The following is a 27,234-nucleotide window of genomic DNA, read 5'->3' on the forward strand; positions in this document are numbered from 1 at the left end:
TGGTGGCAAAATAAACTTGCGTCCTCGTCCAGGCTTGTTTACCACTGTTCCAGTTGTTTTAAACTTCTTAATAATTCCTCTGACAGTAGATATGGACAGGTGTAGGCGAGTAGCGATTTTCTTGTAGCCATTGCCTGACTTGTGAAGGTCAACACACATCTGCCTCACTTGATTGGTATGTTCCTTTGTCTTTCCCATGTTGAAGATAAATGGCCTCTGTCCCTGATAGCAGACTACTCCGATCCGGATCCGTTTTACCTCCGGCAGATCCGCGCTACAGTCAGGTCTGTTTAGTGGATCTGGTACGGCTTCACTCCGGGTTCGGGTTATGATTGTGACTCACGTTCAGATCCGTTTTACTGACGGTAAATCCGCATAACAGTCCGTCTCATTTCACGCCTTCCATATGACTTCGGCACGGAGTCAGATACCAGATGTGAGTTCAGTGTCGTTTTGCGGATCCGGGCCGCATCGGCGGAGCGGCACAGGAGCGGGAGAAATTCAAACTCAGCGCGAGGACCAACTGACATCTGCTGAATCTGCGCTTCAGGTGAGTTAACTAGCTAACTAGCTATCAGCGTCATTTAATTACATTTATTGCTCATTTTTAATCTTGTATATGCTAAAGTTGATTTATCACGTGTATGTTGGATAATATCAATTGTTTTTTTGTGTATTTAATGTTAATTGTTGTCAATTTGTAGGCAAAATTGACAAAAAGCTTCAGTTAACGATACCAGTTAGTTATGCTAGTATTAGCTAGTATAACTAGCTAAGCTAACCAGGCTAACTAGCTGAAATAAACGCTGTTAACTCATTTTGCTCGAGTAACACACCTTTTTTTTTATTAAAATAAACAACTTTAGTTATTCTTAGAACTTTAAATAGTTGTGTTTGGGCTTAATTATAATAAAGCTCGTCAGACGTTTTCCTGCTCCACCTTAAATCGTGCAGCAATGGCTTACTGACATTGACATATTTAAGCACTGTTTAAGGTGGAGTGGGAAATACAAAGAAGCTGGCCAAAAGTTAAAAAAAAAAGAAAAAAAAAGTAATTATAAATTTTATAATTTGTTATAAACACAACTAAGTTACTGTCAGAAAAAATATGAGGCTGCATTTAACTTATTATTTTCCAGCATAAACTTTTCCATTCCACCTTAAATTTATTCTCACGTCGTGGCGCAGAGGCCAATTCTATAAATAAATATATGCAATAACAGTATGATCCTAAAAAACAGGTTTTGAGCCGAACTTGCCTTAAAGTGCCTCTGTGCCCTCTACTGCTTTGTAGTGTAGTAATTTTCAGAAGTGCTAAATATGTGACAACAAAGCTTTGAACATGGATCTTTCATGTATAGGTTGCTGCAACAGTGATTAATAGTTAGGTTTACAAAACTTATTGCCTCATTTAGTTTAGTTTGTTCATTATTTGCAAATAAGTTTTTGGATAACTCAATCTGGATACATAAAGTCTGATGCAAATCTGATGTATGGTAAGTTAAAGTTCAGCCTTTATTTTAAAAAAGAAAATGCTTAACTTACAATACTGAATGTAATTTTGTTTTGTTTGTTTTTTAGGTGTAATCATTTACCCATCAAATCACCTAACAAGGTAATTAATTCTATTTTCCAGCAGTTCTGTAATTAATTTTGACTTTAAGTCTGTTGATACACGTTTGATTTGATATGTTTGCTCTTAATGTAGCATTTATCCACTTTCTTATTTTAATTGTTTGTTGTGCCACTGCACTAAAAACTTTAAGGGACACTGTAAGATTTTCTTGATTAATGTATATACATTTTTAAAGAAGTAAATTTACAACCATAAAAATTAGTGTTCCACTCCATTGAGCTGTAATATACAGAATAAAAGTCCTCTCATGTCTGATCTGGGCTCCACTGTGTTAAAACAAGGCTATGTAAGTATTTGCGTGCCCTGCTATCAGAACTTTCTCAGCCTCGTTTCAACACCGTGGAGGTCAGATCAGACATGAGAGGAATATTATTCAGTGTATTACACCTCAATGGAGTGAAACAGTGATTTTGAAGTTCAGAATAGCTTTTAAGTTTGTGTTTTGTTTTCTGTCTGTGCTTGCTGCATCTCCCCCTCGCAGGATCAACCTGGATCCTAACAGTACTTGATGCACTGAGCAGTGACATTTTACATAGAGTAGTTAAGGTAAGAAATATACATTTCTTTCCTTTTAAAACATTTGTGTTGTTACGTATAATAACAATTACATCAGGCGTTATCAGATCGAGGTTCAAATTATCAAATCAAATTGTTGGCGGGGACCATTTAAAAAATCACTGGATATTGGTGTCCGTGCTAACTCTATACCCTTGAGTAAAGTAACCAAGTACTAATACTTCATTACTTTTCATCCCTTTGCTTTATCTTAAATGATTGCCACCTTTTAAACTAAAATAATTCCTAATCAGTTGTCTATTCCTGACTAGAAAACTAAAAATAACAGTTTTAAATGTTTTGCATTTTTTTAAGCTGGAGAGAACTACTGCAGGATTTCTCCAGACTCACTGTAATTACACATGGTCACCATGACACACTAAATAGTACAGGGGTGTTTTTCCTGAAAGTGATCAATCTTAGCGAATAACAAACAAACTAACGCATGACGTGAGAAAAGAACGAGCCAGTTCTTCAAGTGTTTCCCATAGAGCTTTGCAAAAAGTTCAAAGAGCGTCTTTGTTGACTCCTCCCCTTTGCAATTCCTGTAAATCCTGTATTTCCTTGGGAATTCCATATAAGTGTGTGTATGGTGCAGTAACAACTGGGTTACAGAATGCACAGACTTGGAGTCTGCACACTTGCTAAGACCGTGACCATCACCAGTTGTCTGCAGGAAACCACCTGTAGCATAAAATCAGTGGGCAGTTAGGTGGTACATGGTGGAACTCTGTGGAACTGAGTTGACCTAGAGGCACACATATATACAGTGAGGAAAATGAACACCCTGCGACTTTGCAAGTTCTCTCACTTATAAATCATTGAGGGGTCTGAAATTTTCATCTTTGGTGCATGTCCACCGTGAGATACATAATAAAAATCCGGAAATCACAATTTATGATTTTTTTTAAATAATTTATTTAATTTACAACTTTCTCAGCAGGATTTGGTATCCGCAAAATGGTTCGAGGTCCTCAGCCCTCGCCTCCCCCAGCACAGAGGAAAACTACCAAGGGCGGTACTCTCATTATAGGAGATTCAATTGTTAGACATTTAAAAGTATCTAAGAGTAATGGCACAATCTCATGTCTTCCAGATGCTTGCATGCTGGTAGTCGGCAAGCGGCTCCCTGGGGCGCATTGCCAAAGCAGGAACCCCGGCACCATCGCCCTCCACGTGGGGATGAGCTTTCGGGAGCGACCGGCCCCGTTCCACAGAGACAGGCTTCTCTCTGTGAACATCGAGGCGGTGCTACGCTGAGACTGACTGTCTCTACCCAGTCACACCAGCCAAGTAGGTTTGTTTGCTGGTATTTCTGCTTGTACTATTTGTATGTCAATTCTTCATAATAGTGTAAATAAAACACGTTATCAAAATAGCTGGAAAATCTGTTTTAACAACTCCATTAGAATTAATACAAACTCGTCTGTCCTTCTGAGTTACAGCAACAACCACATTAAATCAGGGCTGTTAAATATAAGATCGCTGGCACCTAAATCAGTTACTGTAGGTTAAATTATCATTGACAATGCACTCTCTATGAGACATGGGTTAAAACTGATGGATATTTAGCTCTAAATGAGTCCACTCCCCCCAGGTTCTAGCTATTTCATCTACCCATGCAGGACTGGTCAGGGTGGTGGTGTAGTCGTCAGTTATAGGAATAAATCAAAATACAGAGTTTGAAGCTAAGTCATTTGAACTGTTTAACCTTATAGTCGCAGGCCCATCTACTGCCACCAAAACCCAACATTCATTCCTGCTGATAACTATGTACCGTCCTCCAGGACCATATGCAAAATTCACTAAGAAATTCAGTATATTTTTTAGCTGCAGTAGCTCTCAACTCTGACAGAGTTATCATTGTTGGTGACTTTAATATCTATTTTGAAAAGAAACAGGGCCCACTGAGAATAGCATTTAAATCAATTTTGGATGCATTAGCCTTCAATGAGAATGTAATGGGCCCACCTACTGATGTACTGACTCAACTTTTTTTTCATTTGGTGATCGTTTTGGCTATGTTGCAGCCAGGGGAATGCATTTTTGCAGAAAACCTGCTTTTTCATTAAATTTTTGAAATCTAATGTCTTTTACTCTCACGTCATTCATACTCTCTGGACGCATTTTGCACTCTCTGGACATGTTCATGGCAAAAATGCACACACACCTACAAACTGCTCTTAAATCATTATACATCAATATTGTTTTGCTTTTTTTTCATAAATCAGGATTTTAACCATTTAAATAACTGTTTAATAATTTTATACAGTAATTACAGTGAGATAAAAAATGTGTTTTCAATGGAAGTCAATGGGGCATTTTTGGCCACGAAGGTGTTCAGAGGGAGTATTTGACACTACATAAAAAAATTCTACCAATGCCCCATACATCTAATATTTATTATATGAGAAATAGTACAACTTTTGTGGGGGTTTTTAATGAATAATTAATCATGAATGTAATTAAACTGTCAATTAAAGGGTTAAAATCCTGGAATGTATTAAATATTTGATCATTTTGATCAGGGCTGGATTTGATTAAGTGATTTATGAAAAAATAGCAATTTTGTTGGTAATCTTTTACATGTCCAAGACTCTAATAGTCACCAATGCCTCATTTGTCTGCTGTTTGTTTTGTGGAAAATAATGTTTGTGTTTTTTTTTTTTTTGCCAAAATACAACAATAGTTAAAATATTTAAACTGTCATTTAAAGGGTTAAAATCCTGAAAATTATTTAATGTTTGGTAGTTTTGGGTAGAACGGAAGTTGATTAAGTGATTTTATGAAAAAAAAAAGTTTATTTATGTAAAAAAAAAAATATATTGATCTATAATGATTTAAGAGCATTTTTTAGGTGCTTGTACATTTTTACCACAAACGTGTCCAGAGGGTGCAAAATTTGAAGAGGGCTTGAGGGTTAACCTGAACATTTATCACCTGGCCGCTTTATTAGCAAAAACACAATTACAACTGCAACAACAAATGCATTTATCAAAAACCGCTGACTTATATTCTATTGTAAATAAAATACAATATAATTTTAAGTACGAGTTAACAAAGTTCTTAGCCCAAAGCTATAAGTGCACTTTTTATTTATCTTTCTTTTAATTTTGGGTGCATAATTCCAGTAAAATGGTAATTATTTATTATGTGAAATGGTATAAATGAAAATTAGCTAGCCCCTATTAAATACAGCTGTGACATTTATATATCTTTTAGAAATTTGGTCAAATTTGTCATTTTAGTACGCTATATTCATTTCTAGCCACTTCTTTTCTGCTGTTTCTGAAATAAAATATTTTCTTATTTTGTCTTTTTTATAGGCTGCACTGTAGTGGTGTTAAGTGTCCAAGAATGCTCTCATCAGTGGAGGCACAGCTGGCTGCAAAAAACGTCTGTGTCTGCATGTTTATATTATGTGAATTAAAAATGGTTTTATTATTAAAATAATTGTATTAATGCTTGTTGATTTATAAATTGTTTAATTGAAATAATTTTTTTTAAGTAGCTTAATTAAGTATTGCATTTATAACTGATGGTATTTTATTTAATTAGCTTAAGTATTGCATTTATAAGTGATGGTATTTTATTGAATTAGCTTAATTAATATTGCATTTATAAGTGATGGTATTTTATTGAATTAGCTTAATTAATATTGCATTTATAAGTGATGATATTTTATATAATTAGCTTAATTAAGTATTGCATTTATAAGTGATGGTATTTTATTGAATTAGCTTAATTAATATTGCATTTATAAGTGATGGTATTTTATTGAATTAGCTTAATTAATATTGCATTTATAAGTGATGCTATTTTATATAATTAGCTTAATTAAGTATTGCATTTATAAGTGATGGTATTTTATTTAATTAGCTTAATTAAGTATTGCATTTATAACTGATGGTACTTTCATTAATTAGCTTAATTAAGTATTGCATATATAAGTTATGGTATTTTATTTAATTAGCTTAATTAAGTATTGCATTTATAATTATTGTATTTCATTTAGCTAACCTAATTAAGGATTGCATTTACAACTAATGTTTTTTTATTATATTATTTAAATATTGCATTTGTAATTTAATGTACTGTATTAAACTCTTTTAATTTATCAATGTAAAAAAGAAGTCAAATAGCTTAGTGCTCTTTCTTTACTACTTTTATTTTGAAATATGTCATTATAATCATTAATAAGTAGGCTGGGGAACGTGAAAAGGCCGTGGCTTGGCCGTAGCTAATACGGAACTAATACGGAACTAATCCGGGGCTGATCCAGATCTGGTCCAGATCTGTAACGGACCTGTTCCAGCGAGTGTAACGGTAAGCGGATCCGGCGCTGATCCGGCCCATATTCGGTCTAAAGGAACACCTGAAACGCTTGGTCTGGACTGGTGCTGGCCCAGTATCTTTTTGACTCCGTAAAACGGATCCGTGACGGTTTTGGCCCGTTGTGCATCTGGACCCCGGCCCAGAACCGTTTTACGGATCCGGCGCGGAACTTGTGATAGACTCGGCCCGGATCCGGCCAGAATGCTTTTTGCTATCTGGGGTGTCACGTCATATTTATACCCCAGGGAAACAGGAAGTTGTGAATTACTAATTAAATGTTCCTACATACTCTGATCAACTTCGTAAACTACTGTAGAAGTGACAGAAATACTTTTATTAAATTTATTTCCTAAGAATTGTTAGGGGTGCCAATAATTGTGGAACAGGTGATTTTATGAAGAATAATTATTTCTTAGTCAGGGATTTTATTTCCCCCTTAAAATTTACTTGAGTTAAAGGTTGGACTTTACTTTTTTTTCCCATCGTGGTCCTATATTATTTTGAACAAAACTCAATTTATGAGAAGCTAAAGAACACATCTTAACCAGGGGTGCCAATAATTATGGAGGGCACTGTAGCTCACATCAGCTGAAGTAAATAACTTCTATCATCATCTAAATAGGTAACATCTAACATCAACTGGAGAAGTTCAAATTTAACATCGGATAGAGTAGTTACCATTTAACAGAAACTAGAGTAACTAACATCTTGCTAACCTCAGACAGTGTGTCTAACATATAACTTCAGCTAGTTATAATTTCCATAGTAAAAAAAAGTAGAGTATACTTAGCATTATTATACTTTAGTGCTCTAAAGTGTTCTAGTAGCCACATTATTAATCAGTATATTTAAAGAGTGCTGAAGTGGAAGCATTTTTTTGTACTTATTATACTTTAATTGTATAAAAATAGTACAAAAGTCCTTCCTAAATTGTGATAAGTGTACTTAACTGTACTAAAATGGAACTTTTTTAAATATACTTAAGTGACATTAAAACATACTACATGTATGTAACCCCATATTTTAAATAAGCTTACAGTAAAATTATAATACTTTAATAATTTAATGAGTATCACAACTGTATCAACTATTATACACTGAGTATATTAGAAATGTACTAAGAAATGTAAATGGTAAATATATGTGATCTATTTAAATTAGAGTACAAATGTGCTTCTTGTTCCTGTCTTTTGTAGGTAGCACACTTCTAGTATACTTCATTGGGTATAAAAATAAAAGTATATTTTAATATACTGTACTACAATTTACTGTAATTTCTATATTTGACATTTAAATGTTATTTAACACTGTATCCTATAATTTACATTTTAACTGCTATATTAATATAATACCTAAATATATTTTTAAAACATTTTACCGATGTAGTAATTTAATTTAGTTTCTAAAAAGTTACACGATACACTGTACTTTAAGTTAACTGCTGTAACAGTTGCTTTTAACACACTTTGTACAAAAGTATATTTGGAAATAAGTATTTTAGAAGTTCCCAAGTGAAAATAAAGGTTGATTGATTGATTGAGTGAGTGATTGAAGTATTGATTGAACTACGCTAAACTTAAAGTGTATTTCATAGTAGTCTGTTCATTTAATATACACTATATTGTACTTTTTAAAAAAGTATGATCAAAGTTTACTTCCAAACATTTGATGAAAGCGTAATAAGAATGTACTTTTAATATATTTTAAGTAAGTACATAAGTCCGTCTAACATCTAGCTAATGCTAGCAAGCTAAAATAGCTAACATCTACTTGATGCTTCTGGGTTACACAGTGCTAAAAAAAACATATTTTGGTATTGATATATTAACGCTGTAGTGTCTGTGTGTAATTTTAGTGATTTTAATGGATCCTGTTTTCTTTGAACAGTCCTCAGGAAATGTATTTACTCCCCCATCTCTCCGGCTGATCCATTCCAGAGCCTCTGTTCCTCCTACGCATCTCAGATCAATTTGTCTTGCAGACAGGAATCCATATTTTTCTCATCGCAGGTATCCCTCCACCACACACACACACACACACACACACTCCAAACCCTCCCCCATGTGGTATCTTCACGCTGATTCAGCTTTTAGAGCTGACACATGCTGACCCTACCGACCGTCTCTCAAGGGTGCGGGCTGCAGTCGTCCCTGCGGCCCTCTCTAAAGGTGTTCATCACACTACAGTAAATGTGTAAAAGTGATGGACTCAGGATGACAGTGGGGGGAAAGTGAAAAGGGCATTCAGAGCACAGCTCTCTCTCTCTCTCTCTCTCTCTCTCCCTCTCTCTCTCTCTTTCGCTGTCTCTCAATCTCTCATTCTCTTGCGTATAAAACTATATTGTAGTTCTATAATTACAAACTATGATCCTGTATTTGTTTCTCTGCATACTTTATTATCCTTTCTTCATTCTGTTCTTCAATGGTCAGGACCAGAAGCAGGTAATATTTGGGTGGTGGGTCATGTATGTGGTTTAAGGGTCCTGTTTTAGTGATCTTTAGCGCACCGGTCAATTGCACATCATGCAGCTTGATTCAGGAAGTGTCGGTGTGTCTTCGGTGTCGTAAGGATGCAAAAATAAAAAGCCTTGCGCAGCTCAAAACACGCAAAAGGCATAAACTAATTAATCTTAATTAATCATGGGTGTGGGGTGAGGGTTTTGGGCGTAACGTGAAATAAACCAATCAGTGTGAAAGTTGTCATTCCCTTTAAGAGCCAGGTGAGCTCTGACTTCAGGGCATTTATATCTTAACAGTGTAGTGCTGTAGTGTCTCAGCAGAGGATACTGACCTGCGCATTCATGCTGTATAAGCACACCAGCAGCTTATTTAAGGAACAGCAAAGTTATTTTATTCTTCATTCTGTTTATCGTTGATGTGAAAGCTGTATTTAACAGAATTGTACATGATGTAACTGCAGCTGCAAGCACTGAGGGCTCCTGAATGGCTAAGATATGTTTGGGCAGCTGACTGTTGTCAGGGTTTTAATCAGTCAGTGGCGCACCTGATTTTCCCGCCACCAAGACAGAAACATGCCAGAAATTTGCCTGAACACACCCAGACACTTCCAGACCACCACTCCCATCTGCAATGATATATTCACAAACTCTGACTCTATTTTAACGTCACAGGGTGTACGAAAGGGTCATTTGTTGTGATGTGTTGTGCTGGTACAAGTGGATTAGGCACAGCAGTACTGCTGGAGTTTTTAAACGCTGTCTCTACTTACTGTCCATCTATTAAATGCCCCTGCCTAGCTGCTCCACCTTGCAGACAGATGTAAAATCTGAGACAGAAGCTCTGAATCTGCTGCTGCATTGTTTGTGCATGGTAAAAAAAAAAAAACTTAAAATTGTTCTCATTAGTGTGATTTTTAGATCAGCTGAACTAAAACAATAACTTACCTGGGTTGGCAAAATTTACAAACTCTAGTTGAACCGTACTTGAGGCCTGGCCAGCTGATTTGTCCTCTGAGCAATTTTTCAGGAGTTTTCACCTGATGTTGGTCACGCAGTGGGAAAAAAATTTGAGGTAAATTCAAAACACCTTTCCTATTGGCTCCTGGCAACATCTATATGCATATTGGGGTAATCATTCTCCATAGACTGCTGCTTCCACCTTCTCTTGGGATTTATATATGCCTGTTCCATAAAAGGTAACGGCTTGTTCTCAGTGTTAAAGGCTATAAGATGTTTTGTGATGTTGAGTGTGATTATATGCTGGCTCGGTCAAACTGGTCACATTTGCTTTACCACAAGCTTATGTAACTCACAATCTGATAGATATTTAATAGTCATAAGTGTCCAGTTACCAGTTGCTAAATTAAATGAAAAAAAAAACATATAGTGTTGTGCTCACTACATGACTTTAATAATGGTAAAATGTGTCATTGGCACAGCTTTTTTTTTGGTAATCCTAAAGGGTAGCCAGCAGAACAAACAATACACCGTTTATAGAACTGAAATTAGAATTTATAAACACAAAGTGAATTGTTGATGAGACTTTTTTGTACAGCTTGGTTTGATGGCTTGTGATCATCCAGCTTTCTCTTGATTATATTTCAGAGGTTTTCAATTTAGTAAAATCAAAGAAACTCATCATTGTTAAGTGGTCTCTTTTTTTTCAGAGCTGTATATATATATAATATTTTAAGGGTTTTTTTAATATAAACAATGCATGATCTAAACTAAAGATTTCTATTTGAAACAACGTGTCGTGGTTTTCTTTAAAACGTTTTAAAAGTTTGAGTTGGCCTCAAAACTCATAAATCTTTTACAGTAAGTTGCCTTGAAATTTTGAGTTTTCTCAACTGTACAGTGTGTTGATTTTCCTCTAGTACTTCATCATTGCCCACAAGACACAATGGAGGTGTTTAAAAACTCCAGCAGCACTGCTGTATCTGACCCACTTATACTACAGTTTTTAACAATTGAGTGTAGAAACAAAAAAAAATAAAATTAAAATAAAACATAAAATTCTGTTTATAATATGTTTTTTTTATTTTACATCATTGTTTCTTGTTTTTTTAGTTCCTGACTTTGATTCTCTCTCTCTCTCTCTCAAGTTTTCTGTCATTTTGTTTCCTTCTTTTTTTTCATTTTCTCTTTTTCTTCCTTTTTTTATTATTCCTTTCCTCTTCTCACTCTTCATCTCTTTCTCTCTTTTTTTACTGCTGAGTGGTCCAGCATAGTGTGTGTGTGTGTGTGAGTGTGTGTGTTTAGTGGTTGGAGTGGGGGGTTCCCAGGGGTCTTCAGCAGATCGATACAACACAGGAGTTAAATTAGACCTCCACTCAGGCTCCTGTCTACCTCGGCCACCGCAGGTCCGACCCACAATCCCCTGCAAATGTAGCTTTTTTTCCACCGAGTTAAGCAATAAGGGGGTGAAATGAGAAGGAAAAAAGCAGCTGTCTTCTCTGTTTCTTATCTTTCTTTGGCCACAAATGCTTCTCTCTCTCTCTCGCTCTCTCTCTCTCTCTTTCTCACACACACACACACTGATGCGCGTGCATCTTCCCTTCAGAATCACTTGGGCAGAATGCAGTGAAACGCACAGCTAACAGACATCCATAAGAGAAGACAGAAAGGACGCACTGAAACAATCAGAGCAAACTGGACCCTGAGGGCCGGCGTGACCTCCCGCGACCCCGGCAGTTACCCTGAGTGTGAAGTTTTGGGCTGAGAAACACACTGTGCAGTGCGTAATAATTGCGCAAACCCTGCTTTAAACAAACCCAGAAAAAAAAATCATGTAAACTCAACAGTGGGAACAAAGCGAAACATGCAGCATTTAAATTCTTATTTGTTTTAACCCTTTCAGACCTGAATCTCCATTGATAAAAAAAAAAAGTGGCAGTTGTGCTCTGACTTTGGCGCATTGATATCTTAACAACGCAGCACTGAAGGTGCGCCAGCAGGTGATTTACGGGAACAGCAATGTCATTTTATTGTATGTTTTGTTTTTTGTTGATGTAAAAGATGGATTTGGGTGTTCCCATGTGTCTAAAATAGGTATGGATGGGGGACTATTGACTGTTGTCAGGGTTTAAATCGGTCAAAAGCACACCTGTTTCGTTTTTTTTCACGGCCAAGATAGAAACACATCAGAAATGTACCTGAACCATGAGCACTTCCAACCCCACTTCCTGACCACCATACCCAAACCCAGATGCTATTTTAATGGCACAGGCGCAAGGCATAAAAATAGACTGCTGACGGGGTGTAAAGTAGCAAAAAGCTACGCAACGCACCTTGCACAAGCAGTAGGATGGAGCCCAATGTCTTTATTGTTAATTTGTCACCTGTTTGTCCCTCTGATTTGCTACCTCCCCCTGTAGAAAGGAAAAAAGTATAGATGAGGGGGCGGGGCTTGTCAGTTAAGAGGAACCAACAAAGCATTGTGGGAAAAGGCTTTTAGAGGCAGCACAGGATACGAAACTCAGAAATGTCCTAAAATTACTGGAGGACCACAGGGTTCAGCGAAAAACAGTAGGTAATTCAGCCTGTAAATTTCTCAGAGGACGTTATAGAAAAAAAAAAAACACATACATGGTCTTTTCGAATGGGAATAAAATCACTGAGGACCCTCCATGAATGAAAAAAAAATTACCCCAGGAGCCCCTGATAAAGAGTCAGTGGCGCACCTGTGTTCTCCACCACCAAAATAGAAACACTCCAGAAATTTACCTAAAAAAACACCTCACTTCCACTGTTTTTTAACAGCATGGGAACAAGGCTTAAAAATAGTGTGTTAAATGTTGAGAAGACTGTTTAAATATAAGCGTAGGACACATGTTCAGTGTTAAAACGTTAATATGAAAATGTGAAAGACCATGCAGGTTAAACAGCCATATGCACAGCTGTGACGTATCTTTTTCTCTCTCTCTCTCTCTCTCTCTCTCTCTCTCTCAGGGGGGCTGCAGGTACGTGTCTGGTTGGAGGTGGGTCAGTGTGTGAGCTGTGCTGAGTGAATCAATAGAGCGCACTCACACACACCTGCCACCCTGCACCTGATACTCCTGCGGGCTGGAGCTGTGCCAGCGTCGCACCTCTCTCTCTCTCTCTCTCTCTCTCTCTCTCTCTCTCTCTTTCTCTCTCTCTATCTCTCACTCGCTCTCTCTCTCACACACACAAACACACACTGGAGTGCACCTGAGGGAATTCCTTGTCGCTGAGTGTGTGTGTGTGTGTGTCAGATACTGTGGCACTTATGCCTCATTATCCCTCCTCTGTTACCTGCAAATAGAGCTCACTTCAGTTTACACAACACCACACACACACACACACACACACACACACTGCTTACCGGCAAGAGGTAAGGCAATCTCTGCCGTTCCTTACACACGTTCCGCTCACAATAGGTAAGGTGATATCCCTCGTCACCACGCTCCACACACACACATGCTGCCACACACACACACCACACACACACTCCACACACAGTGACACTCTTGCACTTCTCATGGGCCAAAAGTAAGACGATACTCGTGACAGACGAGTGCGGCACACGGCTGAGTAATCACCCGTGACTTACTTACTACAGGTATCACACACACACACACTTTCTCTCTCTCTGTTACACACACACACACACACACTAAGCCTATTGTCTGTCAAGAGCTCCTGACACAATCAGAGGATCTAATGGGCCGATTAAGGCTCTAAGAGGGTGAATGATCCCTCATTCACACAGGAGTTTGAGCCGGTGAGCCTGTGTGTGTATGTGTGTGTGTGCGTGACAGTGTGTGGTAATCTAACACTGTGAGGAAGCTGTAAGGTGTTCAGCAGGTTAAGAGCCAATGGATTAAATACACATGGGGGAGGGGGTAATGGAGTTGAGCTGCCATAACATTAAAACCATCGAGAGGTTGAACAGTATTGATATTGATATTTGGTTCAAAATGTTCCACGCATTCTTTATTGGGGTCAGTCTAGTAACCATATTGCACACTTTTCTTCTGCAGCCATGCCTTTGTTTAATTCATTTAAGTTCAATGTTTAATGTGCAGCATATGGTTTTGCATTGTCTTGTTGAAAAATGCATGGACGTTTCTATAAAACATGTTGATTGACGATCTCAATATACTGTATGTTGGGCCTTACTGCTGCATCATAGATGAGTACTGACACAACTTTACACCATCCATAATAAACCCAGGATTTTGAACATTCTGCTGATAAGAATAGTGGGCTCTATTTTTGTGATCCATAGGCGAGACGTCAATTGACGTTCAAAACATACAAAAGGCCTGTACTAATTCTCTTAATTAATCATGGGTGTGTTTTGGGAGTAACGCGAAATAAACCAATCAGTGGGCCACTTGCTATTCCCTTTAAGAGCCAGTTGTGCACTGACTTTGGCACGTTGATATCTTCTGCAAAGTAAACTGAGCTGCGCTACTGTAAAAACTCTGCAAAGGTTTTACAGCAGCTCATTTAAGGGAACAGCAATGCTATTTTATTCTGTATTCTGTTTATTTGTTTTTGTAAAAGTTGGATTTTCCACTGCCAAATTAGCAACATGCCAGAAATGTACCTGAACACACCCCATTTCCCCATGCCACCACACCCATCAGTGCAGATAAATTTCTGAAGATCGACACTAATTTAATGGCACTGGAGCAGTAAGTAAAAAAATACACTGTTGACACGATGTAAGATAGGAACGAGCATCATGGCGTGCCTTGTGCAGGGTGTAATATAGGGCCCAATATTTGGTTAGTACTTTTAAATTTTAGGTTGGGAGCACATGCTGTCCATTTCTTCTAAAAACGAAACTGTAATACTGATTGATCTAAGCACAGTATACATTTTCACTCTGTGATGGACCACTCCAGATGTCACCAAGCCCAGATAAGTTGATGCTGCTGTTTCTAAGCATGGTTAACTCAAGATTCATGTTTTCAACAGGACGTCTTCCTTGTTTGTCTTGAGATCACAGTTCTTTTATTTTATTTTATTTCTAATTTTTATTCCATTTTCACTACAATTCACAAGGCAAAATTCCCAACCCACTCATTATGACTCCCTCATCACTAGTAATAGCCCCAATAACAGGAGGGTGAAGATTATGCAGCATTGTTGAGCAGAATCACAGACTCGGTTTTGATACAGCAGCTCACAGATGCCTTGTGCTGATTGACATCATCCTTTGAAGTGATGTAGTAAAAAAGAGAGCGCCATCTACCCACCCTGAGAGAGCAAGTCCAACTGTGCTCTCTCTTAGTGCTCTGGTGGCTGATGGCAAGCTGCATGAACAGGATTTCAACTGGCGATCTTTCAAAGCGAGTTTTATTTTTATCTGGACGTTCAACTTGCTTTATATGCACTTAATTATTATTATTTTTTTATCTCATTGAAAGCCTCAGATTTTTCAGAATGTGTAGCAGGCATACAATGCAGAAATGGATGTACATTAACCAAAAAAAAAAAATAATTAGACAAACAAAAGATAAGAGATCTTGGTTTATATTGTATTTAATCAAATAAAGGTGATTATTAAGCATATTCTCCATACTGTTCCACTTTTTCCTGATTTAGGGCTGCAGTATTATATGATATATTAGCAAATACCATATGATTACAGTATAATTGCTCTCATAATTATATGATTAATCCGCACTACATTTCCTCTGCTTTACAGAAGGTCATGTAATGGTGTTTTAAAATGTATAATTTGTGTTTCAGGACTGTGCGCCTGTGTATGAATCGATTTAATCTTCCAATATCGCAGAATTACAGCATGTAACAGAACAACAGGCCCGTATCTGTATCTGTGCATGTGACACAAAGCAGATAAATGTACTGTCGGCTTTAATTCGAACAGCCAGCGTCGAATAAAACAGCGCTGCTGTATGACCCAGGTGCTCAGAGTCCCAATGGGAATTTTACTGAGAGACAGCCGACCTGTAATGAATAATAATAACAACCTAACCACAGCCACCTGGCCAGAGAGAGAGAGATGAGAATGTATCTCTGATTAGTGGGAGTGTTTGGTGGCCACCTGATTTTTCTGTCCCATAATACACACACACACACACACACACACACACACACCCTCGGCCCACTCACACACTCATCAATATCAGAATACCCATAAAACCGCACTTGTGCACCTGCTTCCTGTGGCAACACTGACAGGAGCCCCCCATACACACCGGCATCTGTGTATCTGGTGCTCACACACACACACACACACACACACACACGTGCATGCATGGACACACTAAATATGGTTGTGCATTAGGAATCTCTCTCTCTCTCTCTCTCTCTCTCTCTCTCTCTCTCTCTCTTTCTGTCTTATTCTTTTTATATATTGCAATAGACAAGGCCTGGATAGAATGAGAGACAAAGAGAGAGAGAGAAAAAAGAGCTAGAAAAGAGAGGGCAGTATCAGAGCAAATGAGACAGATGAGAGAGATAGAGATAGATGAGCAAGTGTAAGAGTAAGAAAGGAAGAGAGCCAAAAGAGAGAGGGAGAGCAAGCCAATGTAAGAGTAAATGGCAAAGAGAGAGAGAGAAAATAAAAAAGAAGGTAAGACAGCAGAAGAGTAAGAGTGAAGGAGTATGAGAAATAATGGAAGAGTGAGATAAAGATAGAGAGCAAGTAAGTGTAGAAGTAAGAATGTAAAAGTGTAAATAGAGAGAGGGAGAGCAAGACAATGTGAGAGCAAATGGCACAGAGAGAGAGAAAGAGAGAGTAATGCAGCACGAGAGTGAGAGAGAGAGAAAAACAGAGCTAGCGAAAGAGAGATAAAGAGAAACAAGCGAGCGTTAAAGTGAGAGAAATAGAGAGAGGGAGAGCAAGGCAGTCTAAGAGCAAATGACAAATAAAGAGAGAAACAGAGAGAAAGAGAGTAAGACAACACAAGTTACAAAACTTAGACTGATCGCGTGAGAAACAGATAGAGCAAGAGAAAGAGAGGAAGATAGATAGAGCAAGCAAGCATAAGAGTGAGAGTGAATGACAAAGAAAAGAACAAAAAGAGAAAGTAAGAGAGAAAGAGAGAGATCAAGCAAGTATAAAAGTGAGAGAGGGGGAGCAAGTGAATGTGAAAGTGTATGGCAAAGACAGAGAAAGAAAGACCACCAGATTTGGAGGAAGGAGAGAGAGATATTAAGAAAGAGAGAGAGTAAGAGAGAGAGACAGCAAGCAAGCATAAGTGGGAGAGACGGAGAGCAAGCCAATGTGAGAGCAAATGACAGAAAGAGAAAAAGAGAGAGAGATGTAAGTGTAACAAGAGAGAGGGAGAGAGAAAGAGGGAAGACCCCAATGTGAGAGCGAATGAGAAAGAGAAAGAGTGAGATAGCACAAGAACGAGAAAGAGTGAAAAACAGAGCATAAGAGTAAGAGAGAGAGAGAGAGAGAGAGCAAGTGCGCGAGAGAGACAGACAGACAAAGAAATAAACAGTGAGACTGAAATTATTGATCCAGCTACAGGGCGAGGACAGTGGTGTGTGTGTGTGTGTGTGTGGAGTGGTTATTCTTCCGTTCGCTGCCCCGGGGGTCCGACGCGTGCACTAAGGGACTAACAGGGCTTTACTTTGGAAGAGCACAAACTGGTCAACCAGGAAATAGAGCTGGACTCTCAGGCCAGAGGGGGCGAACGAGTGAGAGAACGAGAAAGAGAGAGAGAGAGAGAGAAAGAGAGAGAGAGAAAGAGGAGGGCAGGGGGTCAATTCTGGTGTGAAGTCACTTTTATCCCCAATCAAACCTGACACTGGACAGCCTCATACTATAGCAGTGTATGTGTGTGTGTGTGTTTCAAAGAGAGAGAGAGAGAGAGAGAGAGAGAGACAGAGAGAGAGACAGAGAGAGAGAGAGAGAGAGAGAGAGAGAAAAAGAGAGACTTTGACTTTTGATGGTCCTTTATTTAAACCATTCAATAGTCACACTGTCATCTTAAAATGATAAATTGATTGAAAAAAAAAGATGACAAATATAAAATAAAACACACAACTCAGTATCACACATGTAAGTTTAAAAGAACTCAAGAGCGAAACAAAGCTCCTCCTCCTCCACTGAGCACACTGCTCCATCCCTGCACCACACACATTTAAAAGCTTCTAAATCTTGCATGATTTTGTAATAATTAAAATCAATTAAAATTCTGGATTTAACCAGCCTTACGAATGTCCGTGTGACATCACAGTCAGCACTACCCGCCACCTTGTTTTTGCGGCTGACATAAATAGCCAACTTAGCCTGCCCAAGGATAAAATTAATAAGCTGACACTTGGACTTAAAACTTTTGACGTATTTAAAACCAAGGATAAAAGTCTGGAGTGTAAAAGTGATGTTAAAAGACATAAAAACAGCCTTCAAAACATCAAATAAAGGGAGCAGCCTAAAACAATGCATAAAAGCATGAAAAACAGTTCCTCTCTGGGAGCAGAAAGGACACTGTGGTAAAATCTCAGGGTTTAAAACAGAAATAAAAGCGTTAACTGAGATAATACCATGTAAAATTCTCCACTGCAGATCAGCAACTTTCTTAGCTAACAGTGGTTTGTACAGTGCTCTCAACTCAGGCTTCACATCCTCACTCAAATTAAAAACATCATGCCATGGAGTGTCAGTCCTACTGTGCAATCTTTTTTTGTTCAGAACCTTTACGCAGGCTCTGTACAGCAGTTTACCTGACACCATGCTCAGGTTCATGCAGGATTCCCCCGTATACTCCAGGAGGGGGCCCTCACAGTCCTCCAGGTCCGGCGTGATGGTGACCTCAGGAAATGGGTCATCCTCCGCAGGGCTGACCACCCCTGCACTGTAGTCCCTCACCTGTTCCCGTTCCTCCGGAGAGAGCGCCGACCTCCAGCCCTGGAGAAGACGAGCCACCAGCCGCAGGGATCTCATCCCTAACCTCGCCGCCATGTTCTCCTCATCTGCGAAATCAGGACCTGCAGCATCCACCACATGACGGAGGGTAGTGACCCCGGAGGACAACAGGACTCTGGTCAGTGCAGGGGTGACAGTCCCCGCCAAGTCCAAACGTGTACCACAGAGCAAAGGTTCCTCCAAAAGCCAGTGCAAGGCTAATCCAGTCTGTAAATGTCTTTTAAAAAAGTTCCATATCCTTAAAAGTCCACGATAAAAAAAGGCAGTGCAGCAAAGTTCAAAGTTTTAAAATCCATTAAAAACAAAGTCTTGTCCATACCCAGATCTCCTGCTGTTTTCAAAATCCTGCAAGAAACCTCCCTCCAAACCAGTTCCGCAGGACCAGCAAGGAGTCTCTGAAGAAACTGGAGTCGGAAGGCAGCTGTCCTGCTGGCCAAGTGGACTAGACCCTGCCCTCCGTTCTCCTTTGGCAGATATAAAAGTCCTTGTGGAACCCAGTGCAGGCGATCCCAGAAGAAATCCACAAGCACAGCCTGGAGGTTTGCCAGCAGATTCGGAGGGGGGTCTACACATGCTAGTTTGTGCCAAAGTGAGGATGCAGCAAGGTTATTAATTACAAGTACCCGACCACGATAAGACATTTGGGGGACTAACCATTTCCATTTTTTGAGACGACCTTTGATTTTCTCAACTACACCATCCCAGTTCTTGTCAGTACAGGTGCTGTCCCCCAAATATACACCCAAGTATTTAAAACCACCCCTTCTCCACATCAGCCCATCAGGAAGTACAGGTACGCCACCATCCCACTGCCCAACTAAAACTGCTTCACTCTTAAGCCAGTTTATTTTTGCAGAGGATAAAACCTTAAAATCATTTAAAATATCAGCTAAAACGTCTATATCGGTTTGGGTACTTGTTAAAACTGCCAGATCATCAGCATAAGCAGACACACATACAGGAGTGGTACAACCAGGTATAATCAAGCCAGAAATGCATGCTCTTAGCTTGACTAACAGGGGTTCAATGGCCAGAGAATACAACATACCAGAGAGAGCACATCCTTGTCTGATACCCCTGTGTACTTAAAAAGGAGCACACAAACCACCGTTAACTTTTAGTACACTCTCAATTTCACTGTACAGAACCTTGATCATGGCTATGAACCCAGGGTTGAACCCAAAGTTCTCCAGAACTTTCCACAGATAGCTGTGTTCAACCCGGTCAAAAGCCTTTTCCTGGTCCAGAAATAAAAGACCAGTTTTCAAGCCCAAAAGTCTGGAGACGTCCAAAACATCCCGAATTAAATGTACATTGTCAAAGATAGACCTACCAGGTACACAGTACGTCTGGTCAATGTGGATTACCTGCTCCATCACCTTCCCTAGTCTTGAGGCCAATGCTTTCGAGAGCAGCTTGCAGTCCGTGCAAAGCAGAGATACAGGTCGCCAGTTCTTCAGGTTGGTCAGGTCTCCTTTCTTGGGCAGCAAGGTAAGGACAGCTCTCCTGCATCTTAAAGGAAGACTTCCATCACGTATGCTGCTTCGGAGAACCTTCAGCACAGCTTGCCCCAACACTGACCAGAAAGCTTTATAAAACTCGACAGGAATGCCGTCAATGCCAGGTGCCCTGCCATTCTCCATACCCTGAGCGGACCAGCGCCCCCTGTACTGTAATACCCAGTAGGTCAGCCAAAGAGGCTTTTTTGCGTTTAAGAGCGCTAATATGCTCTTGATTTCCAGTGGTCTCTTGTAATCCCTGGAGTTCCACTATTTCAATCTCCGGAGCTTTAAGAGATCTGGTTAAGTCCCACCATTGCTGGAGTGAGGTAAAAGATGTTTTCTGTGATCTAAAACTTTCCCAAAAAAGGTAAAAGACTCTCTAAAATTAGAATCTTCTAAAAGTGCTGTGTTAAAATGCCAGTACGCACTTCATGGCTTAACATTACACCTGCTGATTGTACACACAACCATAGAGTGGTCAGAAAAACCAACAGGTGAAATAAAACACTGTGTAAAAGCAGACAACTGATGACTAAAACCATAAAAACGATCTAGCCTAGCCAACGAAAGTGCATTATCATAACAGTGGGCCCATGTATATTGTCTCTGCATACCATGGAGGTTTATCCAGATATCAGTTAATTCATGAGCCTCTAACATCTCACATAAGCGCTTACGGGAGGCAGCATGTGGTTCCGCGTGGTTCCTGTCCATGCTGTCCGCTGCGCAATTAAAATCTCCACCCAATATTAAAAAATCAGTGGGATCACAGTTAGCCAATACAGTACTCAGTGTGTCTAAAAACAACATTCTGTCAGCTGCTGCAGTTGGAGCATAAACACAAATAAAAACAAAAACACAATTTTCAAAACAGGCTTTCACTTTTAAAAGCCTCCCATTTAAAATTTCCTCAAAAGTGGTGAGAGGGTGTAAAACTGGGTGAAAAAACAACAGCTACTGCACCAGAAAGGGAAGTATTGTGCCCAAGAAAAGTTACTCCCCTCCACTATTTATCCCACTCAGCAGCATTATTTGAATCACTATGTGTTTCTTGCAGAAAAACAACATCAACCCTTTTCTGTTTAACTAATTCAAACAGTTTAGCCCTCTTCTCACAGTCCCTTCCACCATTAATATTTAAAGTAGCGATTTTAAAACCACTCATTAAAAGGTAAAAAGGGTAAAAAACACTAATTAAAAAGGCCAAACCAAACAGAGAAAGGTTAAAACATTTAAAAATCATCATCATTAAGAGCTTTAAGATTGGTCAGTATCTTCTTTAAACGAAAGACCTCCAGCCGAGTAAATGCCCCCTCCCTCTTTAAAAGCTTCACATCATGTACAAACTGTACAGTGTCTGGAAAATGGTCCCCCACCCAAACACCCCACTGCCCTTTAGTGACCCGCAGGAACCTCTTTACTTCTTTAGCAGTGTACACTACAAGTGTTCTCTCATCTTGAGAGCACACTGACCAGCCTGAGTCAGACATATAGCCTTCCAACTCCTGACTAGCTTCTGACTCCACCTCCTCCACCACCTTCACTTCTTTTTTAGCCTGTTTTGCCCCTTTTTCATTAGCCTTGCATTTCCTTTTATTAGTTGGAACTTTAAAAACAACTCCATCCTCCATTAAAACCTCAGGCTCAGCCTCCTGGACTGCTGAAGCTGGAGTCAGCCCAGAACAGCTGGCCTGTACTTTAGCCTCCAGCTGCTGAACCTCACCTGGTTCCCCCACAGCCTGCTCCTCCACAGCCTGCTCCTCCACAGCCTGCACCTCCACAGCCTGCACCTCCCCAACCTGCTCCTCCATAACCTCCTCCACCACAGCCTGCTCCACCACAGCCTGCACCTCCCCAACCTGCTCCTCCATAACCTCCTCCTCCACAGCCTGCTCCTCCATAACCTGCTTTACCACAGTCTGCTCCACCACAACATGCTCTTTCACAGCCTGCACCTCCACAGCAGGCTCAGCTGAGGAGTGCTCACCCTCAGCCGTCCTGCCCTCATCAGCCACCTCAGTAACAGCCCCAGCCCCGACCTGCTCACGCTTTCCGGGTACCGCCTTGGCAGCCAGCACCTCTACGGCGGGCCCAGGAACAGCCGCAGGGGGAACGACCACCGCGGGCTCAGCCGCATCCGGACCCGGTGCCTCAGTGCCTCCAGCCTCGCCCCCATTCACTTTCTCGGGCAGGCACGGACGAGATGTCCAGTCTGCCCACACCTGAAACACTTCATCTCAGTGTCAGACGAAGCATAAATGGTGTAGTCAAAACCATCTACTTTCAGTTTTAAAACTAGGTCCAACACATCTGCTCCATCTTTTAAAACCATAAAAACCTGCCTTCTAAAAGACACCAGATGTTTAATCAGTGGAGATTTACAGCCCAAGTTTAGTTTTTTTATTTCAGAGCAAACTCTCCCAAAGCGGGAGAGCTCCTGTCTGATCAGCTCATCTTTAATAAATGGGGGGACGTTGGACAGGACAATCTTTTTAGAAGTGGAACTCAGGGGCAACACAGGTGTTAATAATCCATTTACAGTTACTCCACCTTGAACCAGAGCCAGCGCTTGGTCAACAGACTTAACAAATAAAACAATCGCGTTGTTCATACGCGAGGCGGAGACGATGTTCCCGTGGCCAACAGCGGAGCCCATGGAAAGACACACGTCTTCTATACTCGTGCGGGACATAATCCGCACCCCATGCCGGCGCGTTAAGCTCTCGCACAGCCGAGAGTCACCGGGAGCCGCCATGCTCACGCTAAACAGACACACACAAACACACACACAGCGGACTCCACACACACTCACTCGCTCACACTAGCACTCAAACACACTCACACTAACTAAACGCTTCAAAAAACAAAACTGAAACCAACAAACTCACAGAAAAGTTTGGCTAAACGCCAACTGCTCCTCATACCACGCTCCCAGCTCGCCGCTCACTCACGCATGCGCACAGAGAGAGAGAGAGAGAGAGAGAGAGAGAGAGAGAGAGAGAGAGAGACAAAGAGAGTGCAAACTGGCTGTCTTTAGAAGGTCACCTAAAAAAAAAAAAAAACAAGAGAAGCATCAGTGTAGGCGTTCCAATGAAAAAAAAACTGTCCAAAAAATTGTGGACACCTGCTCTTTCAAAGCTTCTCCTGGAATCAAGGGTTTCTGTCCATTTTTGGCTGCAACATCAACGTCTACTCCACTGGGAAACTTTTCCACCCACATGAAGTGCCTACCTTGCTGTAAGAATCTGATTGCATTCAGCCATTTGAGCGTCAATAAATTCAGGTATCTCAAGGTTCTGGATGGACGTCCATCAGTCCAAGGCCCTTCTGCTGCACAGCCCAGTGTTTGGTGGGCTTTACACTCCTATACTCCTGTAGTTGGTGGGGTAAACTTAGGCGTGTCCAAGACTGCTGTGTGCATTTGATTGCACTCATCCACAGAAATCAATTCTGGATCACAAACGCCTCTCAAGGGTTTTTGGATGTAGCTTCATCATTTCTAGGGAACCCAGTTCCACTGCTCCACACCCTTTATACCCTAGGAGATGGAAGGCTTGTGTGTGGCAAACATTGCTGTGTGGATTTGATTGTATCCTGCCGTTAGAATATTAAATGAGGTCAGGTTTTGATGTTGGATAATCGGTTCTCATTTCATCTCATCTCAAAGGATCACTGGATGGAGCTCCAACACTCCAAAGAGGCTCCACAGGCCATCTGCACACATTGTTGTGTAGATTTGGCTGCACTCAGCCACATTCATACCTCATTAGTGAGGTCAGGTTCCTACAGTACATTGGATGATCTGTTCTGGAACATGATTGCAAGTATAGCTTAATCTCTCAGTGAAACCGAGTTCCTCCGCTCTACAGCCCAGTGATTTGTGAGATGTATACTCCTCTAGTTGGTGGGGTGACCTTATACGTAAGTATACGAGTGGTGAGCCTTCCCAGGAGTGTCCAGCCTACCGAAATGATGGCAAAAGCACATGGGAAACTCATCCAGGAGGTCACAAAGCAACCCAGAACAAATGGTCTCACTTAGTTAAGGTCAGTGTTAATGAATCAATAGTAAGAAAGAGACTGGGCAAAATGGCCTCTATGGTAGAGTTCCAAGGCAAGAGCCACTGCTGATCAAAAGGAACAGAAAGGCTTATCTTACATTTGCCTAAAAAAAAAAAAAAAAACCTTCTTGATGATCCCCAGGACTTTGGATAAATATTCTGTGAACTTTTTGTAAGGTGTGTGTCCTGTTACGTCTGGAGTAAATAAAAAAAGTTTTGGAGTGGCCTAGTTAAAGTCAAAATAGAGATGCTGATGCATGAGTTTAAACACCGGCTGTTCATGCTTCAAAAAAAAACCCTCCAATGTGCCTGAATATATGTGTGTAGGATAATAAAGAAAAAATAATCAAAATCTGTACACTCTAAAAAGGTACGATATGAGATCTTTTTTGTACTCAAGGGTACATTCTTTATAATTGTACCCTCAAAGGCACAATATTGTTCTTTACAGGGTCAGATGTGTTCCCTCTGGAGTACAAAGTCATTCCTAACAGCAATAAGTACAAAATTGTACCATTTATTCGGCCAAAAGGTACATTCAGTATTCTGTATCACTTTACTAATAAACTATGTATATTTTAATTGCACCTTTTTGTATTTAAAAGCCAGACAATTTTGGATCATCAAGTTCTTGACACATGTTCAGTTAATGATAATGATTATAATCTTTATAAACTTTATTGGAACAAAAACCATGGGTACTAAAAAGGACTTCACTGAAAGGTACTTTTTTGTACCTCAATAAAAGGTACAGCCCCAGCAACAAGCTTTGTACTCTTTTAGGTACAAATCTGTATTTATATTTCTTAGAGTGTAGGGTGACAAATGCTTTTATTTCAGGGCACTAAAATCAGATCATGCCTCTCTGGAACTGGACTTAGGCTTGACTCTGGAGTGTCCAAGGCCTTGTGTGGCTCCTTTAAAGTATCCAATCCAAGCCAGGAAGAGTGAAGAGCAGGAGCACGTGCAATGCTTTCATCCACTGGTGGCATATTTCTGTAACTATAATAGAGTTAATCAGGCTTTGTTGTGCACGTAGAAGCGTGAGCGCAGATGGCTCCCATTATCAAATGCAGTGCAGTGCAGGTAAATGCGCACTTCGCCGTTGCCTCGAGTCACGAGACAAGCGCAGGCTTAACACACACACACATATACATACACACATATACACTCAGGCACGCAAAAAGAAGAAAAAAAGAAACCTGATCCTTCCAACATCAGGTGTGACAGGATGGCACGTGGAGCTCGCTCGTGCCCCCCTTCCTCCTGCTTTTCCCCCCTTCCCCTCGTTCCTGTCAGTGCGTGGAGAGGTGCTGCTGCCATATGACGGTAATTATCGGCTGACAGAAATATCCCGCTCGCTGGGCCGAGGTGGGAAGCGCACGGGAGCGCGCCACCGCCGCGCATTCCTCATTAATCTGGCCTTTTGCTCTCTTTGAGTACGCTCACCGTTCAACCTGAGAAAGAGCGAGACGAAAAAATAAAAAGAGCGTAATCAGGTCTCTCGCTGCTTTTCCGAACTCACCAGCTCCCATTTCTCTCTGAACGGCTGGGCTTTGAACGAGGGGCGTGCGGACGTGAACCCCCTGAACCTGGGCAGATAAACGCACCTTTGGTGTTGCACGCGGGACGCTAATGTTGGTTAAACGCGCGAGGCCCCAAAACCACGCGCCTCAAAAGCCAGGCAGGGAGTTTAGACTACAAAGAGGAACAATATTAAATGAGCTGAGAGAGAGAGAGAGAGACAGAAAGAGAGAGAGAGCAACCGTTATTTATTCGAAACCTAATTAATTTATGACTAATCAAAGGTTATCGGGATCGGAACAGAGGAGCGAAGGAAACCTTTAAACTCTCCCAGTGAGAGATACAGTCTGTTTGGATACATTCAGAGTGATGTGTTGTACACACACACTCTGTGTCAACACACAAACACACACACACACACACACACACACACACAAACATACTGAGAACTGTATTGGGAACACTGCACTGTATCCCAGCATTCTTGCTCCCAAAACAGCCTCAATTCAAGTGTAAACCACAGATTGTTCTGGAGACTGTAGTAGTGGTAGTAATCCAAAGACATGCTTCTATAGCAGATATAGAAACACTTGCTGAACTATATTACCACCACCAATCATGTCACACTTGACACCATAGTCAAAGTCCATAGATGTCCCATGACTTTTGCCAAGCCTCATAAAGCTACAGAACACTGCACTTACCTGTGAGATACGTATGCTGGGCATGTAGATACTTGGTTGGATGCTAGTTCCCATCAATTTGACGAGTCAATTTTGTCCCGTACACTGAAAAAAAAAATTATGAGTAAAATTTACTTAAAAAGGTTTCACAACTTTCTGCATTTGCTTTTTTTAAGTAAATTTAATTTCAGATAAATGTAAGTAACTTCAACTCGGTTTCAAGACTTAAACGTTCAACAGAGTAAATAAGTGAACTGAACTTCAGTCAATCCTTTCTTTTAGTAAACTTCACTTCATTTATTTTTTGCTGAATCAATCCTTTCTTTTAGTAAACTTCACTTCATTTATTTTTTGCTGAATCAATCCTTTCTTTTAGTAAACTTCACTTCATTTATTTTTTGCTGAATCAATCCTTTCTTTTAGTAAACTTCACTTCATTTATTTTTGCTGAATCAATCCTTTTTTATGTAAACTTTACACAATTTATTTTTGCTGAATTAATCCTTTCTTTTAGCAAACTTTACATAATTTCTGCATACAATATTACCTCATTACAATTACTAAATTTATATTACTCAAATAATTTATATTTAATATATTA

General features: G+C 40.1%; 1 long non-coding RNA gene across 4 annotated transcripts; it reads left to right on the forward strand.

The window, feature by feature from the left end:
* Nucleotides 1-213: 213 nt before the first annotated feature.
* Nucleotides 214-5,675, forward strand: LOC125802231 (uncharacterized). Of its 4 annotated transcripts, none has more exons than XR_007439248.1 (5): nucleotides 214-550; nucleotides 1,582-1,615; nucleotides 2,118-2,182; nucleotides 3,132-3,484; nucleotides 5,518-5,675. It is a non-coding gene; the product is annotated as an uncharacterized LOC125802231 (long non-coding RNA). The 4 variants fall into 4 exon arrangements; XR_007439249.1 differs by having other exon boundaries at nucleotides 3,135-3,484; XR_007439250.1 differs by lacking the exon at nucleotides 2,118-2,182.
* Nucleotides 5,676-27,234: the final 21,559 nt, after the last annotated feature.

Source organism: Astyanax mexicanus, chromosome 5 (assembly GCF_023375975.1).
Source record: "Astyanax mexicanus isolate ESR-SI-001 chromosome 5, AstMex3_surface, whole genome shotgun sequence".
NCBI lineage: Eukaryota > Metazoa > Chordata > Actinopteri > Characiformes > Acestrorhamphidae > Astyanax > Astyanax mexicanus.